This window comes from Lycorma delicatula, chromosome 2 (genome assembly GCF_047948215.1).
Source record: "Lycorma delicatula isolate Av1 chromosome 2, ASM4794821v1, whole genome shotgun sequence".
NCBI classification, from domain to species: Eukaryota; Metazoa; Arthropoda; class Insecta; order Hemiptera; family Fulgoridae; genus Lycorma; species Lycorma delicatula.
In genome coordinates, this window is record NC_134456.1 from 107,156,016 (window position 1) to 107,174,348 (window position 18,333).

Below are 18,333 nucleotides of genomic sequence, written 5' to 3' on the forward strand. Positions count from 1 at the left end.
AATATATTTAATTACATATAAAAAATTATTTTTTAAAAAAAGCTTTTTTTTAATTAATATTAATATTAACATTAATAAAAAAAGGAAACAAATTAGAAAAACCCTCTAAAAAGTAAAAAATAAATTATATAAATATCTAATAAATAACAATAAATAAAAATAATAATTATATAAATATAAATATATTTAAATTTTTAAATTAAAAGTAATGAAAATATTTAGTTAAATAAAAGCGTCGCGCAGTTTTTATAATTTATTTAAAACAACAACATTTATTTTTACAATTAATCTTCATTTACGTTTTCAATAACGACGCAAGGAGGCAGAAAGGTCTGCTGGAACCTCTCCAGTTGAGACTGACTAGCTATAAGTAACAATCTGGGAAAATGCACCGATTCACTTTCTTTATATGTGTTCTCACATAGTTGAAGTTCATCTTCGAATTCGCTTGTAATCTAAGCCAAATTGAACGCACTCTTTCCTCTAAAAGTTTCATTTTAATTAATTTTGAATTTTTATTTAATGAATTCATAATTATGATTACAATTATAATAATGATAATAATTAATAATTTTTCAGATTAACGTCAAAATATAATAACTTTGTGCAAGATTTCTAAATTTAATTTTTATTTTTAATCTTATTAACCCTTAAAGGTCATCTCGGTGCAAATTTGAACCATCAAAGAATTAAAACTTGAGTTATTTTATTACAGATAAATAAAGTATGTGCATATACTAAAGAACCTCATTAAACAAAATATATTTTAAAATATAGCAAATGTCTATAAATACTTATTCGAAAACATTGTTATAAAAACTGTGCGACGCTTTAATTTAACTAAATATTTTCATTACTTTTAATTTTAAAATGTAATAATTATTACATTTATTTATTGGTTATTTATTAGATATTTATATAATTTATTTTTTACTTTTCAGTGCATTTTTTTATTTGTTAATATTTTATATATTTTTTTAAATTCTCAATTTTATTTAATTCTTATTTTTTACTTTTTAGAGTGTTTTTCAAATTTGTTTCCTTTTTTATTAATGTTTGTTTGTTTGTTTGTTTTTATTAATATTGGTTAAATAAAAGCTTTTTTAAAAAATAATTTTTTATACGTAATCAAATATATTTTTGTAATTTTTTTTGTATTTTTTTTAAGACTAAATAAAAAGTAAAAATATTTATTTTTACACATCGAAGTTACATACATGTACCAAATTTCAATCATTTTCATACAATAGTTCATGAGAAATGAATTTTTCAACTAAATGCATGAATTTAGCGTAGGGGTAGCGCATGGGGGGTGGGTCATATCAAATTTCGACACCATAGTGCTGTATTGCCATCGAAGTTACGTGCGTGTACCAAATTTCATTGATTTTCATATGATAGATCAAAAGATATAGCAGTTGCAAGATTTGATGATTCCTAAAGCGAGTTAAATAAAAGCTTTTAACAAGTATTGAAATTTCACTTTTGAATCAAATTTTTAATTTTTTAGTGTTTGAAATCTTAAAAAAGTAGTACAGTGGTATGTTTTTTCGTTTTTTGAATATTAAGTAAAAACAAAAATAAACAAGTTTTGTTTTTCTTTTATTAGTGTTAAAAAGTGTTTGTACAAGCCCTTTTTATGGAGAACAGTATTTTATAGGACATTTTTACAGAAAACTGCAATAGATGAGCCCTTTTTTCAGAGAACTATATTACTTTCATTTTAAACACTATATACAAGAGAAAGAATGAAATATAATATTATTATTAATGAAAATAATTTTACAAGAATATGAACGTAAATTTAAAAAAAGGTAAAAGCTGAACACAAAATCATTATCAATATTGTATACTGAATTTTTTTGAAAAGAAAAATGACTCAATTTCATTATCAAGCTTCATTTTCACTACATTCTTCCATACTTTTACTCACCTCTTCCAAATTTTCATGTTTAATTTTATGGAGATATTAATACCTAGAACATCTACTTTTTTCTTTTTCTTTACTGAATTTAATTACGCAGGTTTGCATGCCAATAACTGACAACCTGCATTCATGTCATAGTCATTTTTCTTAAAAAAATTAAGATTTTAAAATACAAATGTAAATACAATCATTACCAAAATTCCAAAACTCTTCCTGTTAACTTAAATAAAAGTCTTAAATAATATTGAATCTTAAATGAATGCTTGGAACATGAAAGTTTACATGACATTATAGTTTGGAACCAATCCATCCAATCCTTGATAATTATGTGCACATGTTTTACTACAAAACAAGATTGATGATGACTTTTATTATCACAATATCTTTTTAGATGGTGTATTTTTTCCATCTTTCCTTAGTTTTAGATTGCACAAACCAAAGTTATGATTATATTGAATGAGAGAATATCCACTTACAGAAATAAATATGTGTAACTGTAATGTTAAACTTCATTGCAAGTAAACTACAAAATCTAGTCCTGAGTAATTTTTTTTGTCTTCAGCCGAATTAGAAATAAGAAAAATCTGTTAGCTTCAAATCCATCCTCTATTTTTTATTTTATGAAATTCTATGCAAAGGAACAATGGAATGACTAATAACAAAGGGATAATACTTTTCTTAGATTCACTCTCTAGTAAGTAGTAAGAGGACTACTGTTATTGTTGTGGCAGTATAATTTGAAAAAATACATTGTAACTGCTTATAAAGCTGTAAGGTTTCTTTCATTTTATTGAAAAATTTTGAGCACTGTCAAACTCTAGTAATATTTTATTGTCCTCACTGTTCTTACACTTAAAATCTTTTATCTTCTTATGTAACCTAGTCTTTTTTTTTTTTTTTTTTTTGACGTTGACAGTGTGTATCTCCTGTAAATGTTCTGAGACAAGTAGTCTCACATTTTTCTTTACTCTGAAGCCTGTTGTTATGTGGACCTCTATGATCAGAAAGTGAAGCATTAACAAAATTTTTATTTGAATATTACAAAATTGCTTGACTGAAATTTGTTAAACGTTTATTAAAAATAACTGACAGACATCATAGTTAGTAACATTTCTTTTTGGTATATAGAACCAAATATTACCCCTTTACCTAGAATTCCATCAACTTTATGAGTAGTTGTTACTGTAAAACTGATTAAGTAGATCTTCTATGAAAAGGTTTTCTGGCAAACTTTTACCCAGAATTTTTTCTTCCTTTCTACTCTAGCATTTTGAGATCAAATACTCACAATTGTGTGCTTAAAGAGAGGCTGCAATCTGCCATTTCCTTTTCCCCATCTTCATAGCCACTTCTACCTTCTTACATCCAGAGGTTGAATTCCTGCCAGATGGTTTAATTTAGACGTTAGTCTAATTGAAGTTGGTCTTAGGATCTTTTTATTATTCTTTCTGTTTCTCTTAATGCTACTTCAATATGTTTTACAGGAACAGAGTTAAAAAAAACTAGTTCAGTATATTTTACAGAAAACGAGGTCAGTACTGATCTTCAAAGAACATTTGTTTTATATGTCCCAAAGATCTGCCTGTTAGTTTACATATTGTTTAGCTTTTGTAGAAAATTCTTCAATTTGTATCTTGATAGTACCCTTAAAGGAGAGAGTGCAATCCAAGCTCTCTATAAGATCTTTTGGGGCTCCACAGTGCTCAAGTTCTCCAAGTTCTCAGTGTTCAAGTTTCTCTATCTAATATTGAGCTTCTTCTTAGCATTTTTAATTCTCAAGTGCAAGAGAAACACATGAATTTTGATTTCAAGTGATTGTAATTATAGTATTTAATTAATCTTTCTTCTACAGCCTCAAAAAGTCTGTTTTGAGTAGCTTCTGCTGTGTTATCTGCATACACAAATTGCTTAACTTCAAATAAGATTGGTTGGTCATTTGTATAGATGTCAATGCCAGAATATTCCCATTAGGAAATCTGTTTTTGCACCATTTTTTTTTTTATTTTACATAGAAATGCCTCTTTTATGAGATGTTTTTAGTAAGTTTATATACCTTTGACAGAACCATTTTTAGTTTATTTTATTATATGCTTATTATAGAATCAAATCAATAAATGCTGTAACTCCAGTGTTTGCTTTTGTTCAAAACTACCCTAAATGGACTAAGTTACATTTTGGATCTATCCACAACATGATTTACCCAAAACCTATTTGTGAGAGATGGTCTTTTCTTCAATTAAAAGGAGAAATATTGTTGAATATCATTGTTTTTTTAAAAAGATGGCAGAGAGAGAGAAAGTTGGAAGTTTTTATGGTCAGATGGAGTCTTTCCTGGTTTCAATATGGCCACTGTCAATGTTTTCCCCCACATCTTTGGAATTGGCTGGTAGTAATAAAGCTGTTCAGTTTGGTTTCCATTTAATTGTTTCTGGTTCAAAATATTTCATTTCCTCTGTCATAAGATCATCATGACCTGCTGTCATGTTTTTTATTTGTCTGATTTTTGCAAAAAAATTCATATTGCTGATTTCAATACTTCTAAAGGAATATAATAAGTAAAGTTTTATGCCAGGCTGATGGAATCTTTGTTGAGGTTCTTAATTATTTTTAAAGCACATCAGTGATCTTATTTCTTGTCAAGTTTACTCAAGAGACTGCCATATTTTTCTCTTCTGCTGATGAAAACTGCATGCAGGAGATCTTCACCAGCTTGAGTCTTTTTAGAGAAGGATGATTTTCAAATAACTGTTTGAACTTCTCTGACCTTTTGAATCTACATTGAGTTCATGTGTGTAATTTGTTTGATATCCTCTTGGAATGTGTCTATGTGTCACTCTTCTTGCAGTTCAGTTAATAATCATAAATAATTTTGTCAGTATTTAACCACTTTCTAATCCAGCTTCTTTACAAACTTTTCACAATTAGTGTGTTTAAAATTAAAACATCTCTTAAGGGGGACAACTTCTGAATATACCTTGATATATTCTGATCTAATTCATCACTAACAAAAAAGATGTAAGGATTTTAACCCCACATTTTCACCTATTGTTATTAAACGAGGGTAGCATCTTGGGTCATTTTTAAAAGCAAGTTTCTTCCACTTAGCCTACTTTTACTTCTTCACTATTTTTATTACTTGCAGCATATTTCCCAGCTGTACTGTGATGACTAAAATCACCAATAACAACAATAAATTTTTTGTTTAAAAATTTTTGGACTCTTCAAACTGGGAATCACCATATTGTGGCTAGTTAACAAACATAATTATATGTAATTCAATTTCTATGAGTACCGGTATCTCAAAATCATCCCAGTATGTCATTAAAGCCAAATGTATTTTGATTTCAGATTTAGTAAAAATTGTACTGCTATATTTGTCATATGACTTATCCAAAACTAGTTTTGTGCCACTTCTATTTGGTCTGTGATCTTTAGCTCCTCATTAGTTACTTACATTGTAAGTACTATATATTAATTACAGTGAGCTTGTACATGCCAGCTACTAAAATTTATTTGTCAGCTTAAAGTCTTTCAATGTTGATTAAATTCATTATTAAAAATCTATATAGTCATATTTTGTATGATTAAATAAATTTTTTATTACGTTAAATAAATAAAAAATCCATTTAAGAGTAAAGCACTGTATAATCATATAGAGCTGTCACATAATACAAAATCTCTGCATATGTTTCAGAGGTAGTAATCAAGATGACAAATGTTTGTACTACACTTTTTCACTTGGAGCTGGGTAAAAGGTTCTATCCTGAGAACTCTGTCATGCTGCTTAACCATTCTATTATCCTAGAAAATGTTTCACTGTAATGTCGTAATACATGCTTTAACAAATAGTTAGCAACATGATTTCAATAGAAACAATCTATTACCCTTCAAACTGCATGGGTAGTAAAAAAAAGAACTGTTCAGAAAATTATTCAGAATGAAAAAAAACGCAATTTTTCAGATAGTCTGGGTAAGTTAGGACATTGATTTCAATAAAGGAGAATAAATGATTAGTGCAAAACATTGAAGATTATGGACTATGTAGAATTGGGTTACACAAAAAATACATTGTAAGTGGCTGAGCGAGCGATAAAAAACATTGTGACTGAAATAACAGGTAAATGACTATAGGCACAATGGTGAGGTGCTGCATATTTTTAAATGAAATTGGGGCGATAAGTAGATGGTATTTTCATGATTGTGTATGATTTATTAAGATTACACCAAAATCTGGCTGTTCTCATGGATTTGAAATTAGAATTAATCCTTCAGAGCGCGTAAAATTGCAAACACGAACAGGAAACGGTTCTTATTGCAGTCAACTTTGATCTTATTCTGTACTATCGCAGCGAACTTACAACAAAATTTCCCCACTTATAGTAGAACAAATCAATATCTCACAGAGATTGCATCAGGTCCATTGGTATTTCTAGTTTTAAGGAATAAACCTGGAATTTGCGAAAAGAAATTCTATTTGAGAATAAAGCACTATCAAACATCATTGTAAGACGTTTTATTGTTATTTTGTTCAAGGTTATGTTGGTACTTGTGTTGTAAGAAGACGCCATTTTGATGTCATCTAGGCGTTGTGTAATATTTCATGTGTGTGGTGTGGAGTCTGTACTTCCTTACTTAAATTATTTGTTTGTGTTATCTTAACAGTTACTAAAAATTTGTGTTACATACATTTCATTTTCACGTATGTTTAATTATGTTTTTAACGTATCGATTTATCTTATTTTTATTCTTGTGTTATTTCGACTGCCAACGTTCTATTTAGTTGTCAAGTTTTGGCGTGATCTGGTTAAATTAATCGTAGCTTTTAAAATTTTATAATTATTATAATGTTTTATCGTGAATCGAACTTACTGAATATCGTTTTAGTTGTAAAAATATAGTTGAGTATGCTTTCCATAGACGTGTAAATAACGAGGAATTTGTGACTGAAATTTTTCTTTGTGCAACGCTAGTTCTTTACGTAACCTTATTTTACTTTAGTTAGCTAGCATTTGTTTACTTCGGTACGCAAAGGATACCTTGTAATAAGAGAGATTATGTGTATTGATCGATTTCATGAGTTTAGCCTGACCTTTATATTTTTGTTGTGTTGATACTTTATTGCTTACGTATTTCGGTTATATTTGCCCTGTTTTAGGTAAGCATATATGTTACATTGTATTTTTCTGTGCCCTTGCCATGTAATTTCAGTATTTGAGCCATTCGATCATGCTAAATTTCCAATTTAAGTTTATACAATATGATCTTTTTTCTTTGTGCATGTGTTAATGTAATTGAAACAGATGTTATTGCTTTTTAAACTGGTGTTTTCATTTGATCCTTAAAACATTGTAATCTGTAATGTAGCATGCTAGACTCACAATTGTTACAATTATTCCACATTATAAACTTTGTATAAAAACAATATACATGAAATAAGGTTTCTCTTAATATTTCCTTGATTATAGGATATGTGTCCTGTGTTAAAATATTAATGCTTTTTTATTTTATAACTAGAGTAAATTAATATTATATTAGTATTGTATAAGGTGAGTGATATTTGTACTTATGTATTATTTGTAAAATTTATATTGCCTTAATGACTGGTCTTTTTTATGTAAACTTTTTCTTGTTTATACTTTGACTGTACCTGCCTCCTAAATGATGATTTGATTTCCACTGACTTTTTTTCTATGCAATATTTCAATATACATGTGTACATTTGGTATCTGCTGTAGGGTTTTAAATTATCCACACAATTACAGGCCTTTTTATATAGCATGAGCTAAATATTGTGTTCTTAAATAGCTTGTTTACAAAAAAATGTTTGGCTATTTAATTATAATAACCACTAGAACATTTACAAATATAACCAGTGGATTAATTTGATCTACATGACAAAGTGTGGTTTAAAATTTTATTTAATATAAAAAAATTATGTCGCTTAAAAAACCAGATAACAGGATAACCTACTTTTAAATTACAAGGAAGTTTGCGTCCAGAAAAGGTTTTTTGATGAATTATGTCCTTCCTCAGTTGTAGGCCAGATGGAATAGAACTAATACATTAATTTGTATTCATACAACATCTGCTGTGTGTTAATACTTTTAATGAACTACTTGGAATAATATTTTTTACCCATCACTGAATGGCCAACTAATACTCGCACCTATTATAGATATGCAGAACAAAATGAAAAACAGGAGTGGCAGAACATATATAAACCCAAACACATCAATTAATTTTCACGAAGGAAAGTTGGGTACTTATGTATTATAACAGTACCACCATGATTGAAATGTTATATTTTAATAGGTCTGTAAATTTATGATGACTGTTAGGAATAAAGTAGAAACCCAAAACTAGAAATTGAATTATTTATTGAAATTAACCTAACCTGCAAAAATCTAACAGCCTTCTCTTCACAACATGGGATATCCCAAATTCTAAGTGCTCATATTTTAAGTTAAGTTCAACATTAACTGTAACAAATATTTTTATTTTATCATCTTACTGATAAGAAGTAGAAAGTAGTTATTTAACTCACCAACAGTTGCACTGGTTATAACCTCCCAACTTTAGTGGTGTCGTTATAATACACAAGTACCGAAAGTTGCTGTATCGCTTTCATAAATTAGAATGCTCACAAGATTACATAGTAAACTTACAAAGCACACTGGTAAACAACAACCTAGGAACACACAAGTTAACTGCAGTTGTTACCCTGAATTCTATATTGAACTGTACATATTCATCCTCAGATTAAAAAACACACTTACAAACATTACACAAAGCAGAATTAATCTTTGCAAATTGCTTAACACAATCAGGACATCCAGATGTATTAATCACATGAGTTTTACACATAGTAAGATTTCAACCAAATTGACAAAAACAATTTATTAAATCAACGTATATAAGTTGTTGTGATAATTCATTTCAAAATACTATAGTTCATGCTTAGTAAGAACATGTTTTCTGAATTTTTTGTCTTGTTTTTATTAAAATGCCAGTTTCATTCCGTTGTGAGTGGCTTCCTGTGTATTGATGCCTATTACTAAAAAAAAGTAATTTTTTTTTTTAATAAAATCATACTGGAAAATAATATTTTTTTATCTGTTCTTTAGATTTTGATTCTAAAGTTTGTGCCAAATTAAGGTTTATTGATAGAAAATAATGTTACTAATTTCTTTGTAGATGTGAAATAAATAGTACATTGTTTTTACTTTTTAGTATATAGGTTTTTGTGAAGACTTTGGTAGAAGTTCACTATCCATGTAATTTTTAAACTGTGTGCTCCATTAATTATTAAAAAATAATAATTTAATGAATGTAAGTATTTATAAAACCAGTAGCTCTGTTAATCTTTGTTAAAAATGTATGTTTACATATTTGATACATATTTACACTCTTACATTAAGAAAAATTATTATTTTATGTATTATGTTATTTTACTTATTTTTTTTTTCTGAAGAGTTAAGGAAGTTAAATATCGCCTATAGCTGACTCAACCATGTTTAAGCTTACTATTTATGTTTTAACTGTAGTCTGCCTAGAAATTTTAAGTTTATTTAAATTATTTACTTTGTTTATTGTTTTGCCATTTAACGTAAGTAAGACTGCTGAAGCAAAATATTTCATTCCCTGTTAATTCATATAATGCAAAGTGTAGTTGACTTATTTGGCAATTCTACATCTAATTTTTTTTTACTGTAGACTAAAGTGATTATGACCAAGACAATGTTTCTTCCTAAAAATAAAGTTTTGATGAAGTTAATCCAAAGTGTACATTTTTATGTTTGTTTTTCTTTTTTTTTTAATGACATCGGGTAGTTCTGATTAGAATACCCGTTTTATTTGTTGGGAACACTAAGAATGCCACTTTTTAAATCGTATTTGTTATATAGATTTTATAAAGCTATCTCTGTGTATATGTAGGACCTTTTCTATTAAGTTGCAGCATTTGGATTTTTGTTGGGAATACCGTAAAAGCACCATAGTATAGGGGATGGAATGATATCATTTTTGCATATTGTCAGCAACATTGCAGTGACTGGCCTACTAGCCGTGACTCAGCTACAATAGATTATTGTCAGAGCAATAATTATTCAGTATTTGATTGATTACATTAATAATGTTATTATTGCTTTCTTTAATTTTTTTAATTATTTTTTTTATAAATGGTTCTTTTAACTTCATTTAATAATAAACGTACACTATACAATAATCATTAACTATACAGTGAATGTTATTGTGCAGAAATAAGCATGTGTGAATGGCAACAATTAAAGAAGGGTTCATCTTGCACAAATGACTTGTGAGAAATTAAATATTTTGAACAAATTAATTATGGCATGGTGACAGTAGTAAATGACTTGCCATGTGGCTAAGATGTCATTCCATACAAAGGTGCATTTACACTGTACCCATCAAAAATATAAATGCTGCCACTTAATGGGAAAGATCATATATATATAAACAAATTACAAAATATAAACTTATTCAGCCACTGCACAAGTACAGAAATAAAGAACACCCTTACCTTACTTTTTTTTTTCCATCGAAGCGCTTTCAGGCCTAAGCCCATCTTTAGTAATGGTTTTTAAAAAAAAAAATTTTTTTTTAATCATTTTAAGTATTTGTGTTTTAAAATTAAAAAAAATTATTGACAACAAATATTTGTTGTAAAAGTTTTAACTTCTCAAAAATGTAAATGTGAAAAGAGAAAAAAAATTTTTTTTTTAAAAACATTACTGAAGATGGGCTTAGGCCCAAAAGCGCTTTGATGGAAAGAGAAAAGTAAGGTATTAATGGTTTTTATTTCTCTACTTGTGGAATGGCTGAATCAGTTTATATTTTGTAATTAGCTAGAATTTTCATACAGAGGAAATATGGGCTACAAAAAATTTAATTTAGATACATTTATAATATATATATATATATATATATATATATATAATATTTATTTTTTAGTAAATTGAAATCTAGTGTAACTAATAATATTTACAATGAACATATAAAGGCTTGATACAAAATCAATAATTTGCAGCAGTTATAAAAAGTGCGTATTATGTTATAAAATTTTGTTTCATCTTTGGTCACGCTATTTGTTTAATGCATAGGTCCATTAATATAATAAAATATGTAATGTTTTTAAATGTAATCACGATACAGTACAATTGAGTGAATTGTGTTCAATTTTTATATCACCGTCTAGACCAGTGTTTCTCAATCTTTTTTTTTTTATGACAGACCAGTAAAATTATAGAAAATATACAGTGACCAGCAGCAATGTTCCCTCTTAGTTGTACGTATGTGCACATCGATTTTAACATTGCGCACAAGAAAAATATTCGCACACAACATTTTGCATACAGAACCTTCAAAAATTAAAAGTTGATATGTTAGTTTTAAGTTCAAATTAACCACTAACTATTAAGTCTATGTGGATGACAACTGTTGGTGACTGGTGAGGTCGTGGAATAGTGATGCTCATTTGGCAGCTGTACAGCTAGTTCTGGGAATTCCTGTCACGCTTATGGCACAACATGTGCATAAAATTGCATCAGTGTTTAAGCCAACATCTTATTTGTGTTAAAATCATAATTATGTGATTATCTTCTTTTGTTATTAAATATTAATTTTATAAGTTTTTTGGGGAAATAATTTTATTAAAATAACCGGTACAATAAATATTAAGTGGTTTTTTAATAATAACCTGTGAGTTCAAAGTTTGAAGTCTGTCTGTTAATTAAATTACCAAAACCCTAGATTATCATGTTTAAAATGAAATAAACGACTAGTTTGCGGAAAATGATTCTTTGGAAAGTCATAATAAAATATGAATTCAGTTAAAATAAATATTTATGTTTGTGTTTGTTGTCATGATGGGCAGGATGGATGTGGACAGGCGCATAGTGATTTTGTTACTGGAAAAATATGGATGGGATTTGGAAACTGGACTTTGCAAAACACCATTTAATTAGTAAATTCCAAAGTGTACAAAAATTAAGAAGTAAAAATGTTTTATTACCAACAATTAGTTTAGGAAGTTTATTAAATGAAACGCCAGAAGACTGCGAGCGAAAAAAACAAATCCTAAGGAAGTGAAAATTTTAATATATAATTTACTATTGGCAGTAAAAATAAATATTTCTTTGATTTGGTTCAAGAGATAAATAACCACAGGGCAAAATACCAGAAAGTTGGCAAAGTAAATATTATGCCTTTTCAATTTTAGAAGTAGTTAATACAGTAGTAAAAAAAGAAATGATAAATGAAATTAAAATGGCTGATTTTTATAAATTAATTATTGATGAAAGTAGAGATATTTCTACAACAAAATGTTTAATTTTAAATTTAGGGAATCTAATCAATATAAAACTATTTTTGCTAGAATAACTCAATTACAGACCTACGATTTCTCTTCAGTTGTTTCCATAACATTATGTAGACAACCAGATTCATTTACAAAAGCTTGTTATGTTTATTTTGGATGGAGCTTCCCTTTATGCTGGGAAAAGGAAATGATGTAGCAGCTAAATTAAACGTGCACCACATTTGGTTCAACAACACTGTGTTACACATCATGAAGATTTGTGCATTTTTGATGCTGAAAGAATTTAAAAGTGACAATTGATATTGAAACTGTGATAAGAACTATTTATACCCTGTTCTCAAGATGCAATGAAAGTAAATAAATTTAAAGATATTGATGCTTCTGAAAATGAAGCTATAGCTTTCAAGGCCATCAGTGAGGTGAGGTGGTTATAGAGGCATTTTACTGTAAAGGCAATAATTAGTCATTATGAATCATTAATTGAATACTTTAAATTAAGATAAAGATGATGTAATTTCAAAATTCTGTTCAAAGAAATTAGAAAATATTGATTTTATTACAATTTTAGAAGAACAATATCTTACTGACAACATTGCGCGGAGCAGTAAGGTGAGCACTTTTCCAAAAAGCTATTGATCAGAATATTGCAGTAAATAACAAGATATGTTAAAAAATTTTAATTTGCTATACAAAAATTTTGAAGAAAGATTTCCAAAAGATGAGGTAGCAGATGGCATATCCTTATATATAACAGCTTTATCATCATGTGATTTTGGTTTTGGATTATCAGACATTGAGCAACTGTACTTAAATTATAAAACTTTTGTTGGAGATAAATCTGTAATATTAGAACAATATAATGAAGTTAAATATTCTGTGTGCGAAAAAATTAAATTGAAACAAATAAAAGATTTTGCAGACTTTGTAATGTTGTTTTTAATGAATAATGTAACAAATTTTCAAAATTATTAGATGTTAGGGGTACCTTTTTTAGTGCAGATTGCAAGTGAGACTTTAGTTTACCTTTTTTAGTGCAGATTATGACCGACGCTTTAGTTTAATGAATTTAATTAAAACAAGACAGAAATCAATTTATAAAAAAAATTCATTTAAATCATTTTATATTGATAAAGTAAAATCTTATGTGAGTGATTTAAACAATATTAATTTAGATAAAGTTCATTCAGAGTGGTTAAAATAAAAGACAGGAGAGAAAAGTTTTAAAATTAATAGCCTTCATTAAGATGTTTAAAATTTATATTAAATGTGTTTAATTATCTGATTATTATTTTTTTTAATTTTATTGAATAATATTAATAATAAATAATAATGAGTTAATCACCTGCAGTCGAAAAAAGTTAACAGATTATGTTTTTACAAGGTAAGTCAGTATAATTTTCCTATTTTTTCATTCGAATGTCTTAACCTCTTACTTATTGCTGATTTTAAATGTAATTGTAATTATAAATTATATCTAATTTACCTGTGGATGCTACAGAGCTGTGAATTAAGTGGCTAATTATATCTGTAGTTATTGCACATTAATATTTGACTACTCTTGTTTTATCATTTTTTTTATGTTGTATGCAAAACATTTGTTTTATTGCTGTACAAAGATTTTTTTTATTTTTGAAAAAACTGCACATACAAAAAAATTCACATACAGGTCACCAAAAATTAGAGGAAACACTGACCAACAGACCCTCAGCTTAGATTTTTTGACTAGCAAAAAAAAAAAAAAAAAAAAAAATACAACCAAATTTTTATTTTATTAGTAATTAAATTTACATGCTTACATGCACATAATATTAATTAATATCATTTCTATTTATAACAACAAAACAATGCATAAATGAATATCAGAAAATAAATAAAAAATAAATGTGTAGGTTATTTTATTTAAAAATAGGAATTACAAACAAATTATATAATTTCAGTTAATGAAAGTTAGTGAGAAATTTGTTGTTGCTCATTTTGCACAGTTGTTTCAGTGTTGGGTTGTAAATTACTTAAACCAAATTGAAGAGATGAATTTATTGATAACTGATGTCTTGTTTTGGTTTTAACAGTTTCATAACAGAATCCACCTTCACACAAATATGTGGTTTCTAAGGGAATTTGCATGGCTTTGTTATGTATATTTCAATATTCATTTTTTATTGCAATCCAAGATTTAATTAAATTCATAGTTGAAAATTTGATTTTTAATGTTATATCTGTACTCAGTTCCAAGAGATCTTTTTTGTCTTCGTTATTTAAATTTTTATTATTGAAATTATTCTTAATAAAAGGATTAGTTATCCATAAATTCATCTCCTGCAAGTTTATGTTTGTAAGGAAATATTTTTCAAATTCATCTTATAGTGACTGTAAATGTTGAGTTATTATTACATTTAGATTATCAACTACTAATTCCTTTTGTGTAGTAATAAAATCGTAATAAGAATTAAATACATCAGGATTATTTTCTTCTATTTTTTTAACCAAAATTTTATGTTTATTTTTAAATTTATCAATTTTGTGAAATAAATTAAATGCAATTGTCATACTTCCCTGCAAACTTAAATTTAAGCCATTTATGTAAGAAAATATATCACTTATATATGCCAGTTTTACAATGTAAAATATATTTTGAAAAAACATTTTGATAATGGATACTGTTTTTCTACCAAAAATATCTTCACTTCCACCCTTAATTCGTAAAGTCTGGTAAGCACTTTTCCTCATGAGAGCCGTCTTACTTTTGCATGAAGTAAGAGATGTTGGTGTTCTGCTTCTACCTCTTGACAAAGAATAGCAAATAATCAAGAGTAAGATCGCTTTTCTTTACAAAATTACAGGTTTTGTCAATTCCAGGAGAACATTGTTAAATTCAGGTGATCCGTCTTAAATTCACTAAAATAACACAAAACTTGAAAAATTAGACCCGCTATTTAAAATTAACCCTTTTAAAAAAACAAGCCCGATTAGAATGATCCAGCAGCAAGGGACTCTGTCCAGGTTCTGCGATAAAGTAGGGAGTAATAAACTCCTGCCAACTTTGCATTCCATTCCATTCCAAATTCAGGTGACTTATTTCTGGCTGCTAAGTGCTGACAATGTATTATGCAATGTGTTAGTAATACATCAGAAGAAGCAATTTCGTGAATCTTTTTTGTTACTCTGTAGTGCTTCCCAGGCATATTTGCTGCTGCATTGGTACACAGATTGATACAATTTTTTTAGTTTAAGGAATGGTTTTTAATAGACGAATTCAATGAATCAAATATGTCAGAACTTATTGTGTGGAAATCCAAATTTTTGCAAAATAATAATTTCTTCTGAAGAATAGTCAATGTATTATATACGTAGCATAGCAAAATAGCTTTTTAAAAATATCAAGATTTGTCGATCTGGATGGTAAACATTGGTGATTCTTTAATACTTTTTATTAACTGGTATTCAACATTTTCAGATAGTTTCAATTAAACGACTAATCGTATCATTTGAAAGAGAAATTGATCTGATCTTATCTGCAGGTGAGGGTTCAAACATTTCATTGAAAACACCAATTAACACTGGTTTATTTAAATTTTCTCCAGTTGTGAACAATTTTTTTGTTTTGGCTATGCATAGTGCAACTAAATATGACCATTTCAATTGGCAATTTATTTTGAATAAGTTTCTTTAAATTTTTTCTTTAGAGATTAAATTCTTATTTTTGTCGTTCAAAATATTCCAATGGTTTCTGTTCTAGTTTAGGATGTCTTGATTTTAGATGTTGTAACATTTTAGTTTCATGGTTTCATTATTCTTAACTTCCTTACATATTATGCATATTGGACATAATTCGTCTTCCGTAGAATTCAGCCAAAGTATAAAACTGTACTTCAAGTACTCATTATTGTTGCATCTAGTAAAAGCAATTTATTTTTTTTGTTTGGTGGATATTCATTTTCTGTTTCAGTCGATTTTTCTATAATTCCATTTCCCAGAGCCGAACTTTAAGTATGGAAAAAATTATGTAAAGTTCCTTGACTTTTTTTACTCATTTTAAGAGAAATAAAAATTTGTGTTTTTGCAATAATTAAAAGTAAACCACTTCACCACAACTCTAATAGTTAACTTTGTAAAGTAAAGAATGTAATTATAAATGTAGTGTTTTCAGTAAATTGAATATGGGTGTAGCAGGTAATAAAACAAAGGTACCACCAAAGCCACACTGTTAAGTGCGTCATTTTGATATCTTCCACTACCACGCTGTATGCTTCGTGGGATAGTTCATTGTTGCCAATTGTGCGAAGAATACAGTATATACAATAAAGTAAACATGCACCAGTATTTGCTAATGTGTATATTCAGAACATTATTAAATAATTATAATATATACATTTTATATTACTGTTATATGAATCTTTTTGTTCATTTTTTCTCATATTTTAGTCAGCCAATTTGTTCAGGAATCAGTAGCATTGTCTCACAGACCGGTGGTTGAGAAACACTGATCTATACATATGATTGCAGTTGGTAATGTCATTAGCTCTTTTTTAGTAAAAATAAGTGAACATTGTAACACCTTGTTATTATGAATAAAAAAATACTGGTCACTGAAAAGTAAATCTGATCGAATAGGGTGGTTTAATTAGGTTTTATTATAACCTCATCAGCTTTGAAATTATTATTAGAAGCGTAATTATATACAGTCGGGGATTCACCTCCAATTTTGTTGAGATTTGGAATATACCTTATTAAGGGCTTAAGTTATTCATTACATTTGAAATTATTCATCTGAAACACTTTTCACCAGAGTAACATTGTAAGTTACACATTACTATCACCAAAATTTTGTAATTGAGCATTTACAAATGTAATATACATTATTTTTGGATGAAATAATTGGTTTTTGTATATAATTATGGACTCAGCCTAATAATTGGCAAATTTAATGTTAATTAAATGAGGTTAGCAAGTGAAGCAAGTTTTAAATTATGTTTGGTTAAGTTATGTTGATGTTATACGAAGTTTGGTACATGGGATCGTTAGTTACTTAACCTTACCCTTGACCTTAAGCTCAATTAAATTTAACTTAAACCAAGTTATTTACTCATAAGTTATATTACACGAAACTTAACCTAACCTGCACATAAACTTAACCCTTAATTAATTTAGTCTAAGTGAATTTAATCTCATTATTGACTTAAATAACATACTTAATCAAATTATTTTGTCCAAAAATAATGAATATTATACTTTTACAATATTAAATTACAAAACCTTTGGTGAGGGACATAACTCAGGTGAAAGGCATTTCTGAAGAATTATGTCAATTGTAATAAATAGGTCTTAAATAAGGTGTATTCCAAATTTCATCAAAATCGAAGGTAAGTCCCTAATTGTATATACCATTAGATTACAATTATTGTAATTACCATTAGAAGATATCTCATTTCTTTTAATAAGTTTTTAATTTTTTTAAGAACACAGCAACTGTATCTGTATTGTAGTCTCCCAATAAATTTCTTGTAAATTTTAAATTATGAAAATTATAAACCGATTTTTAATTTTCCTAATAAGTTTTACTGACTTTGAAGTTTTTCTTTACCTACAAGAGCAAATAGCTTATAGTGGCGTATACTGATAGAATGATAGGAAGTATTTTGTAGAATGATATGAAGGGGGGGGGGGTCCCTACTTTAAATCTAAAATGGCAGCTTCCAACAATTTGGCTCAGTCTTAAAAGTAAAAACTCCATTTAAACTGTTTAATAGTTCAATTAACAATGTTTAATGGTAGTTTAGTTTAATTAGTCATAGCAGTCGAATAGCTTGTATATTAGGGACCAAACCAATATCATTTTTTCCCATATTTCCTTCATTTTCTTGGAGGACGCGCTCTGTACTTCATAAATAAATAAATTTATTTTTCTTAATTTTTTAGAGTTTTATAGAACAGAATTCTTTTGTTAGGTTGATAATTGTTATATTTAAATAAAATAATAATAAACAAACATGAAATTTATAGAATTTAAAAGTTAATAAAAACAGAGGTTCAAATCTAAGATCTCTTGTATGAGACTGGAACGCTCACCTTC

General features: G+C 27.7%; 1 protein-coding gene across 9 annotated transcripts in view; it reads left to right on the plus strand.

Moving 5' to 3' along the window:
* Positions 1 to 6,493: 6,493 nt before the first annotated feature.
* Positions 6,494 to 18,333, plus strand: part of hrg (poly(A) polymerase hiiragi) — a 109,049-nt gene continuing 97,209 nt past the window's right edge. For 8 of the 9 annotated variants that reach the window (XM_075355943.1, XM_075355940.1, XM_075355941.1 and 5 more), the window contains exon 1: positions 6,494 to 6,626. The gene's annotated coding sequence lies outside the window, so the exon portion shown is untranslated. Of the gene's footprint in view, positions 7,083 to 18,333 lie in introns of all 9 variants that reach the window. The other variant, XM_075355942.1, reaches the window with a different exon arrangement.